Raw genomic sequence first — 8,078 nt, forward strand, 5'->3', positions numbered from 1 at the left:
CAACAAGCAACTTACCAACATATAATGTAATATGTATTTTTTCATTATGAGAGTAATATACTATAAAATATATTCAGAAAAATATCAGTGATAAGCAGCTTTCGAATGCACAGTGTTATATATTACATATGCTTTTATCTAATAAGTTATATATAATCTATATAGATATAAAGGTTTTGAAAAATCAGATATACCATGGGACAAATTTGGTTGTCTGCAATAGGTTTAGTTTACTTTGTTCGATCATATAACGATATAATAGCAGAAAAAAGTGAAAATGCGCATTTTCGTTTGGTGAGACATTGTCTCTACCAAGAATCAGTGACAGGTGTCATCTTCCTGCTTAGCAGCCCCGAGGGGCTGGCACTGGGTGCCTGGACTACACAACCGGCGACTGTTCCTAGCCTTCTACTACTACTACTACAAGCAGGTGACATAAAAACTGTCCCACACTAGTACAATACAATGTTTTTTTCCCCTGAGAGAATCATGGGTAAGTCAGTTGCCGGCCACTAGGGGGCCGCGGGTTTCCGGTCAGCGAAAGTCGAGGCAATAAGTATTACTGATTTCAGCCAATCAGAGAAGAGTGGCAACAAAAGTGGGCGGGGTTTCGTTGCAAATATACGGTGTATGGGCTGCAAGTAAATTCAATGCTTCAGTAAGAAGTGAGAGCACCTAACTTTACTGTACATATAAATAATTATAGATATATGGTCTGGCGTTAGGGAGTGATTATAATCACTCCCTAACCCCAGGCCATTTCATCCATCCTAAGGGAGGGTCACTGTGACGTCGTGGTCAAGTTGTAGGATGACTATTTTTAATCCATCTGTTTCGCGTCATCCGTGCATCCTTACCAGGCTGGATGAAGACACTGGTAAGTTACAAAGATTGTATCGTCTCTTAGGGGATAACCCGATGGTCCTGTGGTGGAGAACTCGAACCCATTTCCCAAAGTTTCTTCTTTCGTGACGCCCCAAGGAACACCTACATAAAACAAACATACTTTTTCTGATAACTACTTCAGACACACAATTACTGAATCCTCCATTTTTTTTTCTATTTTATTCACTCTATCACTGAATCTTTATGAGGAACAGCTAGCGAGCTCTCAAGGAACCAATGGTTCCTGAGAACCTTTGTTTCATAATGAAATGGAAACAAGTTTCTGTGTTCAGGTTGTGCTCTTCTCATAGTACCTAGTACCAGATCATTCTGAAGACACCTGTAGATTAAATGATCAAAGCATTAAGTTAATTAGCCCTGTTATCAGATTTTCACCCCCCATATTCTTATGTATTTATTCATTATATATTCTTTTTACTTGAGAAGTCCAAAAGTCACACTACCACAACTCTATTTTCTCTCCCTCCCCTCCCCACTCTCTCTCATTCTCTTTTCCTTATTTTCTATTTCTCTATCTAACGCAGGCTTCCTCTTTCTCTTCCTTCTCTCTATTAATGTATTTCAACGTTCTTTAGCTTTTATACTGAACGGTTATGTATCATTCTGGCTGCCAACAGGCAGTTTCATTCTGCCAAGGAAGACTCTCCTGAGACCCCAAAGGTAATTGGTAAGACTCTTTGGGAAGCGGAAGAAGCGTGTTTTTTGTATACGACCTCGTAAACTAGGACCTAAACCACTCCGTAAAGTAATCAAAAGGGCACGGGTCTCTGATCTTCCTAGACGCAGGTTCGATTCCCGCACTACTCTCCGATTGCCAACAGTAAATGTTATCTGCCCATTAGTCCAAGGTCATGGGGCAAAAGGCGAAAGGTTTGGTCGCTCTTATGCGCCTTCAGGTGTGTGTACCCCTCGTCTGTGGTCGTTTATACTCCTTCACATGGCTCTTCGACTTCGGTGTACTAAAGAGAATAACTTCAGCCCAAGTAAGGTCTTCATACCTTAACTTCGGAAATGAATTAAAAGAGCTTATGAAGAACAGGAGTTCCGTTTAATTTAATGTCCGTTCTTCAAAAGGGCAAAACTAAGTTCTCTGTTATCTAAAAGGTCGACCTAACTTAACCTAACCAACCTAACCTAAGGTCCCCTGTTATTCAAAAGGTTTACCTAAATTAACCTAACGTAACCTAACCAAACTTAACCTAATCTAACTTTCATTTCTGTGTTTTTCATTCTATTTTCTTACATGGGACCCTTAGTCTTCAAAAGGGCAAATGGGGTCCCTGTTCTTGAAGAATTAAATAAACTGACGACAACCAGAGTACAAAGAAAAGTGCAAAGAGGTTGGTCTGAACCCCTTCGCTACCGAGGGACTGTCACGGAGATGAATAAAACAGCCTGAAACCTATGTTTTAAAATCAAAGTTTACAATCAACGTATAATGCCAGCCATAATCTACAGATGTGAGACTTGAAAAGTGACGAAGGCGATGGAGACAAAGCGCAGGGAAAACAAGGGAGAGATCAGTATGGGAATGACGCTGAGAGACCGAAAGAGAGCAAGTTGGATGAGAGAGCAGACTAGAGTGAAAGATGCTGGGGAGGCGACAAAAGAGAGGGAGTAGAATTGGGTAGATAAGTTAACGCGAACAAATGATTAGCGATGGAGCAATTGTGTTACTTAAAGTGATAAATCACCTATTTCGAGTCCACTGCTGAACAAAGGGCTCTCTTATACCATTCCATGATTCACACGACTGCGCCAATATCTGCCATGTCACTCCTGCAAACTTCTCTACCTCGTCCAACTTCTTCTGTCTGGCCTCCCACTTCCATGCTTCGCATCTCGCGGCGTCCACTCAGTAACACCATTGTTTCCTCTATTTTACTACTTCCACAATACTCTCTAGTCTGCTCTCTCGCCCAACTTGCTCTCTTCATGTCCTTCGGCGTTCTTCTCACCATTGATCTCTCCATCCTCATCTATGCACTCCTTAGCTTTGTCTCCATCTCACAATATAGGTATTATACATTGATTATAAAATTTGCATTCCAAAAATAAAGGTAGAGAACCTCTCATGAGCTTTTTGATTACCAAAATTTTCACAACCAGTTGTAAATCGCCTTTTTGTTTCGTTATCATGATCTTCACTCACTTTTAGTACATGGCCCAGGTACAATCTTCAACTTCTTCAAGTCATCTGGTGTTATATCCCACTAACAGTTTAGTATCTGTCACAAATTTAATCTAAATATGAATAATTTTATTTTGTAAATCCTGATCTGCTATTCTTATTTGCATCCAGACGCCTTCTGCACGTAATACTATGACGTCAACGCCGATCCCTGAGAGACTTAGCTTGTTACTCGTGTGTGAGTGCACGCGTACCCATTTGTGTGTGTGTGTGTGTGTGTGTGTGTGTGTGTGTGTGTGTGTGTGTGTGTGTGTGTGTGTGTGTGTGTGTGTGTGTGTGTGTGTGTGTGTGTGTGTGTGTGTGTGTGTGTGTGTGTGTGTGTGTGTGTGTGTGTCTGTGTGTTTATCTAGTTGCATTATACGGGAAGGGGAGCTATGCTCGTAGTGACCCCGTCTTTGTATCTCTCAGCATCTAGTTTGTTCTTAAATTCTTGTATGGTTTTTGCACACACTATTGTTTCGTCCAGTTTGTTCCAAGTGTCCACCACTCTGTGTTGAAAACTATTTTTTTTTCAGATCTCTTCTATAACTATCCTTTTTGAGTTTCTTTTCATGTCCTCTTGTTTTTCTTTTATCCCACTTTAATAAGTCTTCTCTGTCAAGAACTTCCATGCCTATCATGATTTAGTAAATGGCCAATAGATCCCCTCTTTCTCTTCTTTGTTCCAGGGTTGGTAGTTCCAGTTTAGACAATCTTTGTATGTCAATTCTGAAAGTGTTGGGACCATCTTTGGCGTTGCTCTTTGGATTCTTTCTAATTTCTTCTAATTTCTTCTATATTCTCTTTTGCAGTGGGTGTCCGTAGTGTTGCAGCGTGTGTGTGTGCAGCGTGTGTGTGTGTGTGTGTGTGTGTGTGTGTGTGTGTGTGTGTGTGTGTGTGTGTGTGTGTGTGTGTGTGTGTGTGTGTGTGTGTGTGTGTGTGTGTGTACGTGCGTCCTTGCACGCGCAAACCTGCTATATTAGACTTAACATTCACATCTACATCTTGCACAGTCATAGTTTCCGACACATGCAACGTGACCACAGAGATTACGAGTTCGAAAGAACCTCATCTCCACTTCGGCCACAAGAGAGGAACATGGACACAGAGGGAGGTCCTGGAGGTCCCCCAGCTGGAACTGGACCGCATTCCAGCCGCCACACCACGGTAAGAGTTACGTAACCTCGGTTCTGTGACGTCACACCTAGGTACACGTGAGATATGCAGATGCCAACTTGCACTTTATCCTTCAAGGCTTTGTGATGCTCCACTTCATAGAGGTACACTTCGACACACCCTATCCTTGCATCTCTGTAAAAGTAACTTTCTCCCTCTCTCTCTCCCTCCCTTTGGGTTCTCCTTCGGAGATGTGAACAACAAAATTAATGCGAGTACGTCAAGAGTAATATACACACACGTGACCATTCAGAAAAGAAAAGTTTCACACACGCGCGCGCGCACGCGCACACACACACACACACACACACACACACACACACACACACACACACACACACACACACACACACACACACACACACACACACACACACACACACACGCACGCATCGGCAAATAAAAACATGGGTATACAGACCATTAAGTAATTTCACTTCATGAACGAAATAATAATAAAAAAATAAAAATCACAGAAGACTTCATCTGCCCCAGACTGCATCGGATGTGTAGTCTCCGCACAAACAGAACAATGTAATCAACATTACGAGAATTTCGATAGTATCTTCGGAAGTAAAACGTACTAAGAGTGATTAAAACCGCTGGTCATCGTCCAAAGAAAGAAGAGAAGGAGGTAACATGAAGGTAATGTTTAGGCCATTAAAGAGACGTGATCAAACTGACAGGCAAGATTTCTTATTTTGTGAAGGGAGACCGCCGCGAGGCCATGGGAGAATATTCTGGAAACAAAAACGTACATGTCAAGGATATCAACAAGTTTTCCATAGTGCTGCATCAACTCGTGAAATAACCAAGTCGATGACATGACAAGGAAAGAAACCACGAGCGAAATAAAAACTAGATATGATGTAGAAAATGAGACAAGAAACCATAAGATCAGCTCTTTTTCTGTATATTATCAGGTAAGGACGAATAGTTGTATACAAAGAAAGAGAGAAAGAAAGAAAGAAAATAGAGAGAGAGAGAGAGAGAGAGAGAGAGAGAGAGATTTGTACCCAACAGTGCCCACGTGTATGAACGCCCGCTAGTGCCATGTATAGGTATTATCTCTCTCTCTCTCTCTCTCTCTCTCTCTCTCTCTCTTCATCAAACCATTCCTTTGTGAGATGCTTTCACACTTATCCTTCAGACGTATTTTTCCACCCCTGTGTTGTGAATTTTCCTGAAGATTTATTTTCTATTATATCTTTTCTATCTCAATGAACCCTTCCAGTCTGTGTCTTCAATTTTTTTTTCTGAATTCTGCATAATTATCTTTTGCTTTATCATATCTTCCTTTCCTGTATAATTACTCTCTTATATCTGCCTTCCTTCCAGAATAAATCCAAAGACTATAGCCACTCTTGTATATCGAAAACCTGAAGTTCCCTTGTTTGGATTAAGTCTAGTATTGTTGGTATGTCTTTGCCTCTATATTTCAATTATTCTATAACCCATTTGGTCATTATATTATTGATTGTTACATTCAGCAGTGTATTGCGCCAAGATTTCCAATTGCTTCCCACTTCTCACATTTTACCTTTCCACCATAGAATTCACTATCAGTTATATTATTGCTCTTTTCAGTATCCCTGTATTTATAAGTAGGTTACTTCTTAATGTTCTACGTTATTCTATGCTCCTGTTTTGGTAGATTATATTCCTGTGCGAGTTCTTTTTCCACCTCCCTCCGTTATGTTTTTTACATTCGTTATCATAACAATTCCTTCTCCTGTTAACACCTCTTCCACATTCATTTGTTTTTAGTTGGTATCATCACCCATCCAATTTTCCTTATTTCGCCCCTCCACTATATACAGTACTTTCCTTTAGTCAGCCGGATATCCACATTTCAACTGAGTTTGACTTCAGGATAGATCACGTGGCTAATCCTTTATTTATTTATTTATTTTTTGTCACGTGACCCGCTCCTCCTCCCCATCACAGAACCCACGAACCCTAGAACTTTCCCGAGAGTCAGTCGAGAGTTGTACCTCTATCAGTAACCGGTTCGATAATCTCTCTCTTGCAAAGATTTCTCCTCGACTTACCTGCTTCTTTATACAAGACCGGCTTTCTCTGCTTTTTCCCCACTCACTCTCCGTCAGGGGAAAGGACCCACGCTACTGCAGAAGACCCTCCATGGTCTCTCTGACACGCCAATGTCTGTTGAAATCGAAAGTCTCAGTTCGGTGTCCTCAATGGCTGAGGTCATGGGATTCGTCACCATAGTATTGGCCCGCGTGTTGGACTCGTGGCTGACAGCTATTACCTTCCCAAATAAGAGCTCAGAACTTATGTGTGGCCCGATCTACACGTAGCTTACACACATGTACACACACACACACACACACACACACACACACACACACACACACACACACACACACACACACACACACACACACACACACACACACACACACACACATCATTATGGGGGACTTCAATTGCAAAGAAATTTGTTGGGAGAACATGACAGTGAGAGGAGGAGAAGACTTGTGGGGTAATGTACTACTGGACATGACCATGGAATATACAATGACTCAGTGGGTCAGTGAAAACATCTGATACAGAAATAACGGGGAACCGTCGAAACTACATTTAATATTTACAACAGAACCTGAAATTGTGGATAAAATCCAGTACAAGACACCAATTGGAAAGAGTGACCATATACTCATTAAGACTGAACTAAAGGAAGAAATATACACGGAGAGAAATGAAAAGTATAGGAAAGGAGGATTGATGTACAAAAAAAAAAAAAATAAAACGGACTTTGCAAAACTAAAGAAATTCTTCCTGAATGCAAACTGGGAAAAATTTTACATGGGAGAGATAAAAGAGGAAGAGAAATGGGATATCTTGATGGATAATTACAATGAAGGGGTGAATAGGTACGTACCAAGACAGAAGCTAGAGAGAGTGTACATCAAATGCTGGTTCAGCAAAAGATGCAGCGAGGCAAAAGATAGAAGGGACAGAGCTTGGAAAAGATGGAGAAAAAAAACAACTGGAAAATGGCAAGTTTATATAGACTATAGAAATGAGTATGTTAAAGTGATAAGAGAGGAAAAAAAGAAACCATGAAAAGGATTTTATAGATAAATGCAAATAGCAACCCAAGCTATTCTATCGATACGTGAATGGTAAACAATGGTAAACAAACAGGAAATAGTAAAACAGGAAATAGTAAAACTACGCCAAGGGAATATAGAATACACAGAAGTCATGAATAATCACTTCTAAACTGTCTTCACTAGAGAGAAAGCACAATATTGGGACGAAGGAAATGAAAGGCGATCTCCCCCCATGAGCGAGATAACAATAACACAAAAAGAAATAATGGAACAGCTATCAAACCTTGACGTCAGGAAAGCACATGGCCCGGATGGAATTGCAAATTGGATTCTAAAAGAATGCAAAGAAGAACTAACGGACAAAATACATAACATAATGAGTTGTTCACTTAAAGAAGGAAAAATACCAAAAGACTGGAAAAATGCTAACATTGTACCAATATATGAAGGAGAAAACAAGGAAAAACCAACTAACTACAGGCCAGTCTCACTAATAAACAATATAGCCAAAATTTGTAAGAAAATCATCAAGAATAGTTGGGTAAAACACATGGAAGACAACAATATAATAAACGCAAGACAATTTGGATTCAGACAAGGAAGATCATGTACCACAAACTTAATATAATTTCAACTCAAGATTAATAGACATAGTGCAAGAAAGGAATGGATGGGCTGATTGTGCCTTCCTGGACTTACAATAAGCTTTTGACAAAGTACCACACAAAAAATTATTTAAAAAATGG

This window comes from Oratosquilla oratoria, chromosome 4, assembly GCF_046742065.1.
Source record: "Oratosquilla oratoria isolate Oo_2021 chromosome 4, ASM4674206v1, whole genome shotgun sequence".
Lineage (NCBI taxonomy): Eukaryota > Metazoa > Arthropoda > Malacostraca > Stomatopoda > Squillidae > Oratosquilla > Oratosquilla oratoria.